Genomic DNA, 16,140 nt, shown 5'->3' with positions numbered 1-16,140 from the left:
AGGTTTATTGATATCAATGGGATTGATGTATCCAATCTTTCTCATATCAATTAAAATGTCATGTTTTGTTTTATTTCTTTTATTCTTTATTGTAAATGTGAGTTTGTATATATGAAAAGCCTATTTTAATTGATCTAAAAAGAGTTATAAATTAACTTGCATTACAAAATTAATTTCAATATGAAATCTATTCTTTCAAAAATTTAAGTTAACTTATAACTCGATCAAGTTAAGCATATCAATCTCATGTTCTTTTTAGGAAAACATAATTTGAATATTTTTATTGCCATTTTTATGTCTTATTATTATTTATTTTATTTTTATTGTAATTATTTATGTAATTAGAGAAATTTGATTTTTAGATTATTTATTTTAGAAAGATCAAATAAAAAAGGAAAAAGGGAGTATAACAAAAAGAAATGTAGAGTGTGCACAAAAATAAAAAATTTTGTAATAGTTCTCAAAATAAAAAGAGGCATAAAATTAGCCCAAATAGAAAGAGATGCACAAAATGTGCCATAAATATTTGAAGAGACGCGCAATGTCGCCAATTGAATATGTTCTTTCCTCTATCACTTAATATTTAATTAAAATCAATCTAATTTTTAAGTATATTTTATATTTAAAATTGAAATTAACTAATCTTTATTTTATCACTTTTAGCAAAAATTGTTCTAGAATGCTTCATGTCCTTGATAAATTTTTCTTATCTAAGTTGTTCTTTAATTTAAAATTTTTGAACTCCTCTTTTTCATCTTATGATAATTAACTTTATTATTGCAACAATATTTAAATTTCTCTCAAGATCAATTATTTTGGTTTCTCATTTGACATATTTCATTTCATTTTTCTTCTTCCCTTTTTATTGTTGTCAAAAGGGGGAGTAATAATATTTTTTGTGTTGTGTGTTGGCTATGTTTGTTTCATTTTTTTGTTGTTTTTGTTTCTATTTTTGTTGTTTGTGGTTTTGTGTTTGGAATTTTTTTGTTTGTGTTGTGTTTTTTGGATTTTTTTTACTTGTGTTTATAGTTTAAAAAAAATAAAAAAAAAATTATTTTTGGTGTGCTCTTCATGTAAACTCTTGTATTCACATGTTCATTCTTTTAGGGGGAGCTAAGTAGAAATTTAGAGTATACAAATTAACTCAAATAATAATTGTTTTGATATCATCAAAAATGGGGGGATTGTTGAGATTATTGCAACTTAGCTTTTCGATTGTTGAGATTCATGCAACATGTTTGTTTTTGATGATTCTAAATATTAATATTTTAATTACAATTTCTCCTAACATATTTTATATATATTGTTTTGTTTTTTGTGTGTTATAAGTAGGAAATCATTCTCTAGAATGTTGAAAACATCAAATCAGATTAGATTCAGTTTCAATTTTTTATTTTATTGAGTCTAAGAGAGTGTGATTATAATTGAGTAACTATGCACACACACAAGGAGAGTGTTTAAAATTTGCAATTTTTTAATTTGATCATACTGTATGATGTCATCATACAGGATGATTTATTTAGTTATTTTTCCCTACGAGCAGTCAAACAAACTACCGGCAAAACATTTCTGTAAGTACGGATCGTACTTTACGAAGGCTTCTTCAAATAGATGATGTCAAGAGTAATAATTGAACAAGTCCCTTTTCATCCCGACAAATTCAACGTTTCTTCTGAACTGATTGTACCGTATGATGCCTTATTCGTACAGACGATGTCCACAATACGTATTGGTGAGTACCTTTTCATCCAGATGAATCAAAGTTTCTTATGAATAAATCGTAATGTATGATGCCTTGTTTATACAGACGACGTGCAGAGTACGAATTGGATGGAGCCCTTTTCATCCTAATGAATGCCAATTATTTCTAAACGCATCGTACTATATGATTTCCTATTTGTACAGACAATGTCCAGAGTACAAAATTGCGGGGTACCTTTCATCCTGACAAAGTTGACAAAATTTTCTTACTGTTCATATAGTATAAAATTGGTTGGTACTTGATGATTATCATGTCTAAACATATTTCATATCGAATCACAAAAGGTTTATATGTAACAATTTTTGAATTATTTGTATGTATGAACATACGATCAGACTATACGATCGAACATGCTCAAAATAAACAATTTTATATTTTTGGATGATTTTTTTAGTTTTTCATATAAAATGTCCTTAAATACTAACATGAAAAAGTGTTGCTCTTTCTAATTTTTCAAGGGCAAGTGAAAGAGTAATTGTGGGAGATTATTTGAGAGAGATTTTTTAAATGTGGAGTGTGAAGGGTTCATAAGATTACACAAAGGTAAGGATCTCTTTGTGTTTTTTGATATTACTCTTCTTTTCTTCTTTATAGTTGCTCGTGAGATAATCATTGAATAAGATTCAATTCTGTGCCGACACTTGGAGGGTGTGAAAGGTTGATGGTTCTCTGCAGACACTTGGAGAGTGTAAATAAAATACAATTCCCTACCGACACTTGTAGGGTGTGAAAGGATGACGGTTCTTTGCCGACACTTTGAGGGTGTGAAAGGATGATGATTCTCTACTTCATCGGTGATTGGTGGACTGGATAAAATATATTCCTTTCTCATTTTAATTTATGCTAAAACTAAGAAAGTAACTCAAGTTTCCCATCAAACTCTTTTAAAATTCACTACAAATTATTTATGAAAAATCATCATAAAGTTTTTTATTTGTAGATCCAAAGAAGATATCATAAACATATATTTGAACAATGAGTATGTCAACTCCTATCCCTTTTAAGAAGAGAGTGGTGTCCATACTTCCTTTAAAAAAAAAACTTTTAATATAAAAGTGCTTAACTTCTCATACCAAGCCCGAGGTACTTATTTCAATCAATACAATACCTTTTTTAATTTAAACACATGATTTGAGAATTTTGAATTTTCAAAACTTAGAGGTTACTCAACATAAACATGCTCTTATATCACCCCATTAAGAAAAAGGCACTATTCATTTGTTACAATTTAAAACCTTTAAAATAGGCAAAGGCTAGTAAAACCCATATTGGTTCAAGTCTGGCTACAGGGGAAAAAATTTCTTCAAAATCAATTCCTTCTATTTGATTATACCACTTGGCCACCAATCTTGCCTTACTTCTAATCACAACACCTGATTAATTTATTTTATTTTTGAACACACACTTAGTTACAACAACACTTTGATCCATAAGCCTTTCAATCATTTCCCAAATACCATTTCTAATAAATTGATTCAATTCTTCTTGAATGGACAAAATTCAAAATTCATTAAAAAGTATTTGATTTATATTAGCGGGTTCTATCATCAATATAAAGGGAGAATAGTTCACTTCTTTACTAAGTTCATATATAGTTCTAACACCCTCACTAGATTTACCTAAAATAAATTCCTTAGGGTAATTCTTAGAAAATTTACATTCCCTAGGAAAAGCATTTTCAGTTTTAATATTCTCTTCCAAATTTGACTTTTTAATTCCTTGGGAGATATCTTCATTATGATCTTCTTCGAACCTTCACTCTTCCAAAATATCATATTCATCAAAAACTACATGTGTGGTATCGTCAACTACTAAAGTTCTCTTGTAAAAAATCCTATAGGATTTACGAATACTAGAATATTCTAAAAAAATCCCTTCATAAGATTTATGTTCAAATTTTCTTAATGGAGTTTTTCCATTATTATGCATATACACCAAGCATCCAAAAACATGCAAATATGAAAGATTACGTGTTCTATCCTTTAGAAGTTCATAGGGTCTTTTTGTTTAACTTGGATCTAATGTAAACCCTATTCAGAAAATTACAAGTCATACTAAGCGCTTCAGCCTAAAAATATTTTAGAACTGAGTGTTCTATCAACATGGCTCAAGTAGTTTATATTAAAGTTCTATTTTTCCTTTCAACTAACCCATTCTACTTATGGCTTCTAGGTGCAGAGAGTTGTGATCAACCTCTTGATTTCTCCAAAAATATTAAAATTTCTCAGTTTTAAACTCTCCTCCATGATCACTTCGAATTGATAAAATTTCACAACATAGTTTTCTTTAAATCCAAGTATAAATGTTTTTAAATTCCTCAAATGATTCACACTTTCAAAATAAGAATTTAACCAAAGTAAATCATGAAAAATCACCAATAATTACAAACCTAAAAGCTTTACTCCAATACTCACAGTGTTAACCGATCAAATAATATCCATGTGTAGGACTTACAATAGTTTTCTAGTTTAAGGATTCTTAATTAAATGAATGGAGGACTTCACCTATTTTCCTTGTTTATATGCTTCACATAGTTGATCCTTAGTGAAGTTTAGTTTGGGTATCCCTATAACTAACTCTTTCTAGGTAATCTTCCCATGGTTTTTCATATTTGCATGAATAAATCTTTTATGTCATAACCAAGATTTATCAGTAATTATTTTGAGACAAAGTCTTCTTTTGCATGTACACATTATTTACTATATTTCCATGCAACATATAAATTCTATTTGGGCTTATAATATAGTTTGTGGGAAAAAAATTAACACTATAACATTTATAACAAAGTTTAACAATACTAAACAAGTTATTGTTTAAGCCTTCTACCAATAATCATTGTTAATGAAAAAAATATTCTTGTTGCCAATCATACCAGTACCTATCAGTTTCCTAGTGGTATTGTCTCCTAGTGTTACCTTGCCTTCATTCCTTGCTTCCTCTTGCCTTTATTCCTTGCTTCCAGCGATATAAATTATATTGTGTCTCAAGACATATGCTTTTAACATCCACAATTTAAGTACCAAATTATCTCATGAGGTATTTTATGAGAGCATTTATACAAAATAATCAATTGTTAGACTTAGTAACCTAAACAAGTTTAAGTTCTCCTCTTGGCAATAATAATCTAGATGCATGTTTGATATGTTGTGATTTATGCATCTTAGGTCTCCACACTAGATGTATTCTACTATGAATCGTGCAAGTTTGAGAGATATGACTAATCATTCCACAAGAAAAACATTTAACTCCAAGAAAATAATTTATCAATCTACTTGGATTATACTATATTTTCCTAAGTTTAGAAATTATAAAATTATTCAAGTGTAAGGGGGTTTTACCAACCTTAATGGCCTTCAGTGTTTGTACCAGATATGAGTTTGTACTTCTTAGAGTCGAATTAAAAATTTCAACTCAAGTTTTCTTTTATCTCATTCAGCCATAAAAACTTTAAAATCATTTTCAAGTTCAGTATGTGATGATTTCAATAATTCATACTTTTTTTTTTCAAATCATCGAACTCATCCAATAATTTCATGTAGTTTCTATCTATTGATGTGTGATTATTCCTAAGTATTTCAATCACTTTTTCTAAATTTAAGAATTATATGTTCAACTTAGCAGGCATCTTTTTGAGTTTCTTAAGTGCAGTATATATTTTCTAAGAAACTTTAAGTAACTCTTCATAAGTTAAATCACATTTCTTCTCTTGATCTCATTGATCAAACTTGTTTACCATTTAGCACATGTTTGTAGTTTCCTCTTTTGCTTCTATTTCTGAGGAATCTAATGCTGAGTCCACCTAGAATTCTCTCTACAATCACTTATTGTCCTTCCTTTCATTAATTTTCTCCTTAATTTTCTACTTGCTAGGATTAACTTTAATATTTGGGCAATCGAATTTGTTGTGTCAAAGCCTCTTGAATTTATAATAAATTACTTCATTAGACACTTTTGTATATCTATGAAACTTACCTATTTTCCACTGTTGATGCCTCCATTGCTTCCTTCTTAGGAAAGTTTTGAATTTCCTCGTCATGAATGAAGTATCATCTTCATCCTCAAGTTGAGACTAATCACTTTTTGAGTCATCCACCTTTAAGGAAATATTTTTCTCCTTCCGTTTATCACCTGCATCAATCTGTCTTTGTGTCACTCCTTCCTAATAAGAAATTAGTGATCCAAGAACACTGTCAATAGAATAAATAGTTAGGTCTTTAGATTACGTTATGATAGTAATATTTGTTTCATAAGTTGTAGGTAAACAATGAAGTGTTTCATAAGTTCCCTACCTAAAGCATGAAATGAAGTGGCTATTAGTATAAAGTGAGTATACATGTTAGTGATCAATTCATTCAATTTCATGCAAAAAAGTTCATAGTTGGGTAATATAATATTTAATCTAGACTCTTTCACTTCATTGGTTCTTTTATAATTTATGCAAATTCCATCCAAATTTTTTTTCTAGTTATACAGGTTGAAATATGCATATAGTCCTTAAATTTATGTGCTCCGAAAAACTTGTTTAAGCATTTAGCATTTAACTGAGCTATTTCTTTTTCCTCTATTGTCCAATCAATAAATGGTGTTTCAGTCCTAATGCCATCAATAAGTCTGGTGGGTCTAGTGTAACCTTTCTATACTAAAATCCACATGCGATAGTCAAGCGATTAAAGAAAAGAAGACATACACATTTTTTTAGAGTCAAAAGGGATGTTATCAAACATTGGTGGTTTAGTGATCGAACATCCTTCAAGAGTGTTACAATTTCTAAAAGTAGCCATGATATGTTCAAAAGGTTGTCTAAATCTTATTTTTTTAATGTAGGCACTGATAACATTTGATATCAATTGAAAGTACAAATAGGTCATTAGACCTAATAAAATTATTCCAAGGCTAACCAAGAGAGTAGTGAATTTGTAATTGAAAAAACTTTTGGTAATTAAGTAATTTGATTTAATATTTTTTGCAAAACAATAGAATTTTGATGTGCAGAAAAACAAAAATGCGATAAAAAGTAAAGGCAGAAGATCATAGATTTTTATAGTAGTTCAGTCCAATTAGACCTTCGTCCACTCCTTGAAGCTCCTTCTTCAGGTATTGATCTATACAAAAGTGACACTCCTTTTGGTCCCACAACAAGGCGAGGAAGCCCTTATAATAACCTCAATTCCACCAACCCTAGTGCGGTAGAGTACCATCGTTGTTTCTTACCCTACTGGTGATGGAAGAGTACTAATGTCCTTTCTCACCCTCCTGGTCATGGTAAAGTACTGGCATCCTTTCTCACCCTCTTGGTGATGATATAGTACAAACTTTCTTTGTCACCCTCATGGTGATGGCAAAGTATCAATGTCCTTTCTCACCCTCCTAGTGATGGAAAATTGCCATATCTTGTCCAAAGATCTTCTCTCTAGAGTCTTCAAAGAAATAGTACAGAGATTTAAAGAAATCCTAACCTTTGGGAAACCTTGTGAACCCTTCACAAATTCTACTTGCAAGATCTCTTAATCCTCACTCCCAAACACTCTCCCAAATCACTCTCACTTTCAATCTTAAGAAAAAAATTCACATAAGTCTTGTGGCCATCAGTTTTTATCACCCATATATAGAAAGGACAAGGAAACTATCAAAAAATTTAAAATTTCAAGTTGACCGTCTTGGATCGTACATTACAATCATACTTTACATATAAAAATAGTAAAAAATCCTTATATGATCCTGGATAGTCGTATGTACAAACTGACATCATACAATATGAAAATTTCAAAATTGAACAAGTTCGTCCTATATGATTTTGTACTAACCCATTTCATTATCTTATCATCATCTGTATGAACCCCACATCATATAATATAAACTACTTAAATCAAATAATGCTTCATATAGTACTAGCATGGATGAGCCCATTTCATACTATTGACATTATCTATATGAAACTAATTTCATATAGTACAAATAGTTCAAAAAATTTACCTGTTCGTATGGGACAAATTGGTACATACCCATTATGTACTCTGGACGTCATATATATCAAACTAATTTCTTAAATTAAGATCCATCCAGAAAATGCAGAGCTTTTTTGGGATGAACTAGTACGTATCCATTTTGCAGTCTAGACATTATCTATACGAACCAATATTTGTACAATATGAATATTTCAAACAAAATTTCGAAGGCATTATTTGATTAACTTCTTTCTAGAGGAATACTCAAGTCAAATCATCCAGTATGATTACATAATTGTATAATTCTATTAGTTTTAAAAATAGAAATTTTGACTCACTCCCTTAGTGTGTGTGTGCACAGTTATCCTATTATAATCACACTCTCTCTGACTCAAGGAAAAAAGAAAAAATACATACCTCAACTACAAGAAACTCTAATCTAATCTGACTTGAAGTCTTTGATAGCTGGAGCATGATTTCCCTGAAATGTTAGTACACACAAACAACACAAACAAAGTTTTTCCAATATGTGTTAGGAGAAATAGTAATAAACACAATAATATTTTGGTATCATTAAAAAATAATATGATATAAAAATATAATTTTGAAAATTATGTCGCAACAATACTTATTATGGTTATGAAAATTTTCAATATCCATTTGTTTTATACTAAATCAAAGAAAAGAATGTAAGCTCTCCCTTCATACTCATCTCAAAATTTTCACTCTTTTTTTTTTTTTGAAAATTCATCGTAAAGATTTTTATTAGTTGATTGAAATAATATTGCACCCATATTAATTTTAATAATGAGCAAATCATCACCTATTTTCTTTAGAATTAGGGTTAAATCTATGCTAACGTTAATAAGGGTTATATCAAGGAGAAAAGTGGTAAGCTTATCATACAAAGATCTGGGTGCTTTCTTTAATCCATATAATTCCATTTTTTTTTATAAATATGATCAAGAAAAATTGAATTTTTAAATCAGAGGGGCTGTTCTACATATGCATCTTCATTAATTACCAAATTAAAATATGCACTATTAACATCCATCATATATAGTTTCTAATGTACTAAGGTTCTAACATAGGTATAAGGTTCAGGTATGATGGATGTTAATAGTGCATATTTTAACATCCTTCATACCTCTAAAGAAAGAAAATGCCAATAGAACTCTAAATTCTTCTAACATAGGTATAGGGGGAAAAGGTTTCTTCAAAATAAGTTCCTTTAAATTGATTATATCTCTTAATTACAAATCTAGACTTATTCCTAAATGCTATTCCCGAGTCATTCATCTTATTCTTAAAAACTCACTTAGTTACTAATGAACTATGGTTCTTATGTCTGCTAACCAACTCCTAAACATCAATCCTAACAAACTTATTTAGTTATTCTTGCATAATTAGGATTCAATAATTCATCATATAAGGCTTGATCTATATTTGAGGGTTCTACTATAAAAATGAAAGCATAGTGACTAATATTATTTCTAACTTCATACCTAATTCTAACTCCTCTAGATGGATCTCCCAAAATAATTTCCTTAAGATGACTAGATAAATATCTCGAGACTCTAAGGAAAGGAGGTTCTACTCTAGTTTTTAGGTTACTAGACTTTATTCCTTAGATTAATTTGACCATTTCATTTTCTTTTTGTACAAGCTCAAAAGATCCATCAGATTAATTAAATACTACAAGCATGGCCTCCTCAACAATAGTGGCCCTCCAATTTAAAATTCTATAGGTTTTACATACAAATAGATATCCTAAGAAAACTCATTTATCATATTTAGGATCATGTTTTCCTAAAGGAGATTTTGCATTTATTAGAATGAACATATTACAACCAAAGACCTGAAGGTGAAAATGATAATGTATCCTATGTTTGAGTAACTCCTAGGTTGTCTTATTATGTTTGGATCTGATATTAACCCTATTAAGAATAAAGGAAGTAGTGTTTACATCTTCAGCCCAAAAATATCTAGGGAATGAACACTAAGCTAATATGATTCTAGTAACTTCTAAAAGGGTTCTATTCTTTATTTCAGTAACCCAATTTTATTGAGGGTGTTTAGGAGATGAGAAATTATGTTCTATCCTAAGCACCTTAAAAAAGATTCAGGCCTATCATTTTCAAATTTCCCACCATGATCACTATGAATAATTTCACCCCCTAATTTCTTATGAATACATATAGAGAATATCCTAAAATTTTCAAAAGATTCACTCTTATAAGATAAAATTCCAACATAGGTAAATCTTGAGTAATCATCAACAATCATAAATCCATTAGTTTTCCAACATATATTGGCAGTGGTAATCGATCCAAACATGTCTATGTAAAGGATTTCTAGAGGTCTACTAGTGGTGATTTCCCTGGTGGAATGAAAAGAAGATTTGATTTATTTCGAAGTATGCAGGCATCATAAAGGTGGTCCTTATAAAATTCTAGTTTAGGTATTCCTTTAACTATGACCTTTGGATTTATTTTTTTAAGTGTATTCATGCTTGCATGACATAATCTCATATGCCATTGTGTGGATTCATTAACAATATTTTCCAGACATAAAGAATTTGAATATTTAATATAATTTAAATTAACTATAAAAATATTATTAATTCTTTTAACCTCATAGAATAAGTTTAACATTCAAGCTAATCAAGCATCTATTAGAAAAAAACTTCATATCATATCATTTATCACATAATTGGGTAATGCTAAGTAAGTTATCTTTTAGACCATTTACTAGAAAAATATTATCAATGATTTTGGAATTACCAATCATACATGAACCTACCTCTTTCAAGGTAGTATTGTCTCCAAGTGTAACTTTACCTATTTCCTTTGCTTCTAGAAAAATGAATTGCTTAATCTCTAGTCATATGTCGTGAGCATCCATTGTCCAGGTATCACATGCTCTCTCTACATCTTTTGTTAGAGCAACCCAATAATGTCAATCAAAGATTAGATTTGGGAACCCAAGTGAGTTTAAGTTCCACCTAATACTTAAATGGATGATTTTTCATGCATGTTATACTGTGATGCAAATAATTTTGGCCTCTATGCTAGATGTGTACTATAGTGTACTATGTATGTATGGACTATATGACCTAATATTGCTCAAGAATAACACCTGACACCTGAGAATGGATTTACCAATCTATTGGGGGTGTTTTTCCTCTTCCCAGGGGTATGAGATGATACTTGTTATATTTTTGGGTTAGTCCATTGTGCTAGTATAGGTGGTGGTTTATTATTTTGAAGTGTTTGAATTTTTTTCTTAGGAACTCATTGGCCTTTCAAAACTTTTAACTTCAAATTTTAATGCATGCTCATTTTGAACTAGTTTAGTTGTAAGTGCTTCTAACTAGTATAAATCTTTTAACTCAAGGTGGCTGAATTTTAAGGATTAATGTGCTTTTATTAACTCTAGATTCTTCCTTTTTAATTATTCAAATTCATCAAGTAAAGACATAGGTTCCTTATCTAATACACTACGTTCTACTCGAAGGCTATCATGCTCGTTTTGCTAACTTAAAAATCTAGAATTTAAACTAACATGCATTTTCTTAAGCTTTCTATATGAATCATGATTTTTTTTTTTGAAAATTTAAATAATTCATAATATAAATGCTTACATTCCTCCTCTTTATCAAAATGGTTATGACAATTATCTTCCATAAGGTACAATTGGTTACAACCTCCTCAACTTCCAGTTCTAAAGAGTCTGAAGAAAAGTTTGTCCAAATTACATTATGTATTCTTTGTTTCCCCTTTTTGATATTATTTTTCTCCTCAACCTTCTTTTTAATTAGGAGAGCTTTTAGATAGGTAAAATCTAGTATCAGTGGCCATGTTTCTTAAAATTAATGAATATAGTATCATATAATGCTTTGAAATTTCTATTTGATTTTCCTTTACTCCACTTCTGATGACGCTTTTTTTTAAAGGTTTTTGAATTGGTTTGTCATCAATGCTATGTATTCAGATTCCTTAACCACATATAGAGCTATCACGTTTTGGTTCACGTGGTTTAAGTGTCACCACTTTATCCTTTATTTTTTCTCCTACATCCTACAATATCTGACTTACACCTTGTTCATAGGAAAGAAGAGCCTAGCAAGTTTTCTGTGGAATAAATATTATGATCTTTTGATTCTCAAACAATAGAAACCTTAGCATCATAATAAATAAATAGACAATGAAGAGTTTTGTTAACATTTTTAGAGTTTTAATGTTCTCTACCTTAAGTATGCAGAGATGCCAATCTTTTGGTTAACTAAGTGTACATGTCTAATATAGTCATATTAGGGTTCATGCAAAAAGTTGGTAGTTATGTAATAAAATATTCAATATAGATTATTTCACCTCACTAGTACCCCCATATGTGATGGAAAGTCTATCCCAAATTTATTTTCTAGTAGTGTATATGGATACTCTCATATAGTCTTCATATTTAAGAGCATATAAAAAGTAATTTAAATATTTAGCATTTAGTTTTGTATATTAGATATCCTTATTATTTCATTCAGTAAAGGGTATTTCAATTTTAATGCCATTAATTAATCTAAATAGTGTATTATACTTTTTTTTACCATCGATTACATGCAAAATTCATTGTTGCGGATCTGTTTTCCTGGTTTATGATTTTGATGATAGCAAACACTCTTATTTCCCTATGACTGCCTTATCTACTAACATTTCAGGTCCACACAATCAGACTACAATTTGGAACCAGCTCAAGATTTGGTAGACTAGGTCTGAGTCAGTTTGTTCCCTTTTTCCTTTCTTTAGCCTATTATAATTGGTGTGGCTCCTGATGCTTTATAACTTGGAAGATTTTTTGATTATTCCCTAGAGTTTACTATTCTTGGAAACATCGTCCGAGACGATATTTATATCGTCCTAGATGATGGGTTAAAAAATAAAAACCTTAATTAGGGCATCCTTATTAAGGTAGCCTTCATTAAAAACATTGTCTTGGACTATTTTGTATCGGCCATGATGATAGGCTTAAAATGGAAAACATCTACCGCTAGATCTATTTAGGAATTACTTATTTTTGGACATCGTCCTTGGGATAAACCTGACCTTTAAAATATCAGCCTAGCCGATCCAACAAAATTTCTCATAAATTAATCTAGTATTTAAGGAAAGCAATTATGACTTGATTGCACGATCAAATCATCCTGGACAATCGTAGGATCATCCAGGCCGATATGCTAGACGATTGGACATCGGACAGCTATTTTTCAGGGCAATGGTCAGGATGATAATCCATGATTTGTATTGATCGGCCAAGATAATATATTATCATCCTGAATGATATAAATAAATTTCTTTTGATCGTCTCAAATCGTCCCGACTGATTGAGCTTAATTTGTACTACTCAGCCAGGATGATATTCATATCATCCTGGGCGATAATTTTGGTAACTTGCATTAATGAGCTCATTTTGAGATCTTCTATTTAAGCTTTTGACAAGGCACTTTTGTACGTATCTTCGGCATCCATTGTAGCTTCATACTTTTGGGAGAAACTTGAAGAGAGAGCTTGAAAGGGATTGAGGAAAGGGTGGAGTTTGAGGGAGAAGATCTTATGTGGGGGGACTCAAGGGAGTATGGAGGGGGTTCCACACAGTTGCTCCGGCAAGCTTGCACCTTAGTACAGTCGGATTCAAGGCTTATTTTGAGGGAAGTTCACCAAAGAAGATGTTATCTTTGGTGTTAAAGGATCTGGCTACTCCGCCACACCGGGGAAGGTGGAAGTGATTTTGTGAGGGCATCTCCGCCTAGCTGTGTGGGCTTCGGGAGAGACACTTAGTTTATAGCAATACCCAGAGGACGCCTCCAGGGAGTGGACATAGGTCAAGGTTTGACCTAACCACTTTAAATCTGGTGTGTTCTTTCGATTATTACTTCCGTATTTAGTTTCTTTCCAGGTTGATTTTTGTGGTGATTTAGGTTTGTGTCTTTAGTTTAAATAATTTTTAAATACCAATTCACCTCTTTCTTAATTAGCCTTGGGCTAGTTCATAGGGACTAACTTTCCTAACGAACTTTAAAGTGGTATCAGAGCGGGATACATAACAACTATATTTTAAAACTTTTTGAATTTTGATCCATGGCTAATTTTTGTAATCGTAATAATACGGAAGGTTATTCAATCACCAGACCAACTTTGTTTGAAAATATTACTTTTGATTTTTGGAAAATTTGCATGTATACTTTCTTACAATTAATTGATTTTTGTATGTGGTATATGATTTTAACTAGTTATTCATTACTCATTACCATAACGTGTTATAGATGGGATTAAAACTAATATTCCTTTCAATCAATGGAATAAGGAAGAACAAATCAATGCTCAATTAAATTCAAACTCTTTAAATTACTTTTTCTATGTTTTAAATTCTGAAGATTTTATGTTAGTATCCATGTGCACTACTGATAAGAAAATTTGTGATAAACTACACACCATATACGAATGCACTAGTGAAATCAAGCATTCCAAGTTGAATATTTTATGCATGATTATAAAATATTTTGTATAAAACCCTATGAAACAATCTTAGACATTTATATTAGGTTTATTCAAATTGTTACATCATTGCATACTTTAGGTAAAAAATTTTCAAACCTTAAAAAAGTTAACAAAATTATTCGTTGTCTAATTGATAAGTTTGATGCCAAAGTTGTTGCTATTTGTGAATCAAAAGATTCGAATGAATATTGTATTGATAATTTGATTGGCTCACTCATTGGTGACGAGCAAAGTTTTGGTCAAAGACTTTTGGATGTAAGAGAAACGATAATGCTAAAAGCTGAAGATACGGAAAGAGGTAGCTTAATTGGTGACGAAAGAAATAAACGGTCAAGAAAATTAAAAATCTTGCCAAAGCATAAGCATCAACAAAAGTGGATTAAAGGTAAAAATTGTAAGAATATTAATATTTTTTCTAACGTTGTTTGCTTTTGATGTAGGAAGCCAGGACATACGAAAATTCAGTGCCCTAATTTGAGAACTCTTCTTGCAAAAGAAAAGGGTAAAGCAAAGAAAATTATAAACTGGGAAAATAATAAAAAGCAAAAAAATTTCTTGGGCAGATCTTGCTTTTGAATCATCTGATCAAGAGCAAGATGATGCTTAAATTATTTTGTGTGTTTTTTACATTCTTTTGTGTTTGTGTTTTTTTATTTTTATTTATTTTCTTTCTTTTACTTTTCGTTAAGTTTTTTATGTGTCTTTTTGATCAACACACACGTTCATCTTTCTAAAAATGAAAAACCTACCTCTTATTTTTTCTTGAAATTCTTATGAAATCATGTTTTACTTCTCTAAGATAAGTCAAAGGAAGGAAACTCATTATTTTAACTCTCAATTGATGTTTTCTAAAAGAGGTTATTCTACTTTTTATTTAAAATATTCATCATATTTTGAATTGGATTTTGAAACTAAATTTTTTTTCATCTTCCAACATATTATTTATCGTATAGGAATCTTTTGTAAGTTGTTGAATCTAGCTCATAATTTTCTTGATAAAAAAATTTGTTTTGTTAATAGGATGGGTTTACTTTTTATTTTTAAGATTTCAGAAAAGGTAGCATATTAAAAAAAAATTGGCCAATGATGCCAAAAAAAAGATGCGCAAATATGCCAAATTGAAAAAAAAAGGAATACACAAAGTGTATCAAATATTAAAAGATGCGTAGTGCACCAACCAATTGTCAAGAGGCATAAAATGAGCCAAAAAAATTTAATGCTTGCCCTTTTTGTACTTTTTAAAGCTTAAGAAAACCCTTAATACTTTCGATACTTGAGATTGAAAATCATGATTCACGATTCAACAATTCATGCATTAATCTTCTATTAGATATATCTTATAGAAGGAGTTTTGAAGAATGACTATTTCTTTCTCTAATTTATTCCTTAATTTAGATATTGAATTAAAAAGTTTTTTAGCCTTTAAAAGAACTAGGTTTGGATTATCAAATTATGAATTTCTAACCTTTTTTGGGCTATGTGTTGTCAATACAATTCTACTAAGTTTTTTATTAAAATGAAGAGGTAACTTTCTCATTTTAAGAATATTTATTTTGTTCACTAAATTAGAAACCTTTTTTTTTTGTGCCTTTTCTCTTTTTGATAATGTCAAAGGGGGAGAACATACTGTTGAATTTATATCATTTTTCTTTCAAAAAATTAAAAACAACAAAAATATTTTTTACCTACTATATTTTTAAAGTTTTTTCTAGTAAGGGGAAGATTAGGAGAAAATATTTTCTTTTTTAAAAATTTAAATAGTAATATTTTCCATCATACAAACACTCTTATTTCTCTACGACTGCCTTATCTTCTGACATTTTAGGTCCACATGATCAGACTGCAATTTCGAACCAGCTCAAGATTGGGTAGACTAGGTCTGAGT

The sequence above is a fragment of the Dendrobium catenatum genome, unplaced genomic scaffold (assembly GCF_001605985.2).
Source record: "Dendrobium catenatum unplaced genomic scaffold, ASM160598v2 fragScaff_scaffold_1338, whole genome shotgun sequence".
Taxonomy (NCBI): Eukaryota; Viridiplantae; Streptophyta; class Magnoliopsida; order Asparagales; family Orchidaceae; genus Dendrobium; species Dendrobium catenatum.
The sequence above is the reverse complement of the archived record's forward strand: the minus strand, read 5'-3'. Positions refer to the sequence as shown.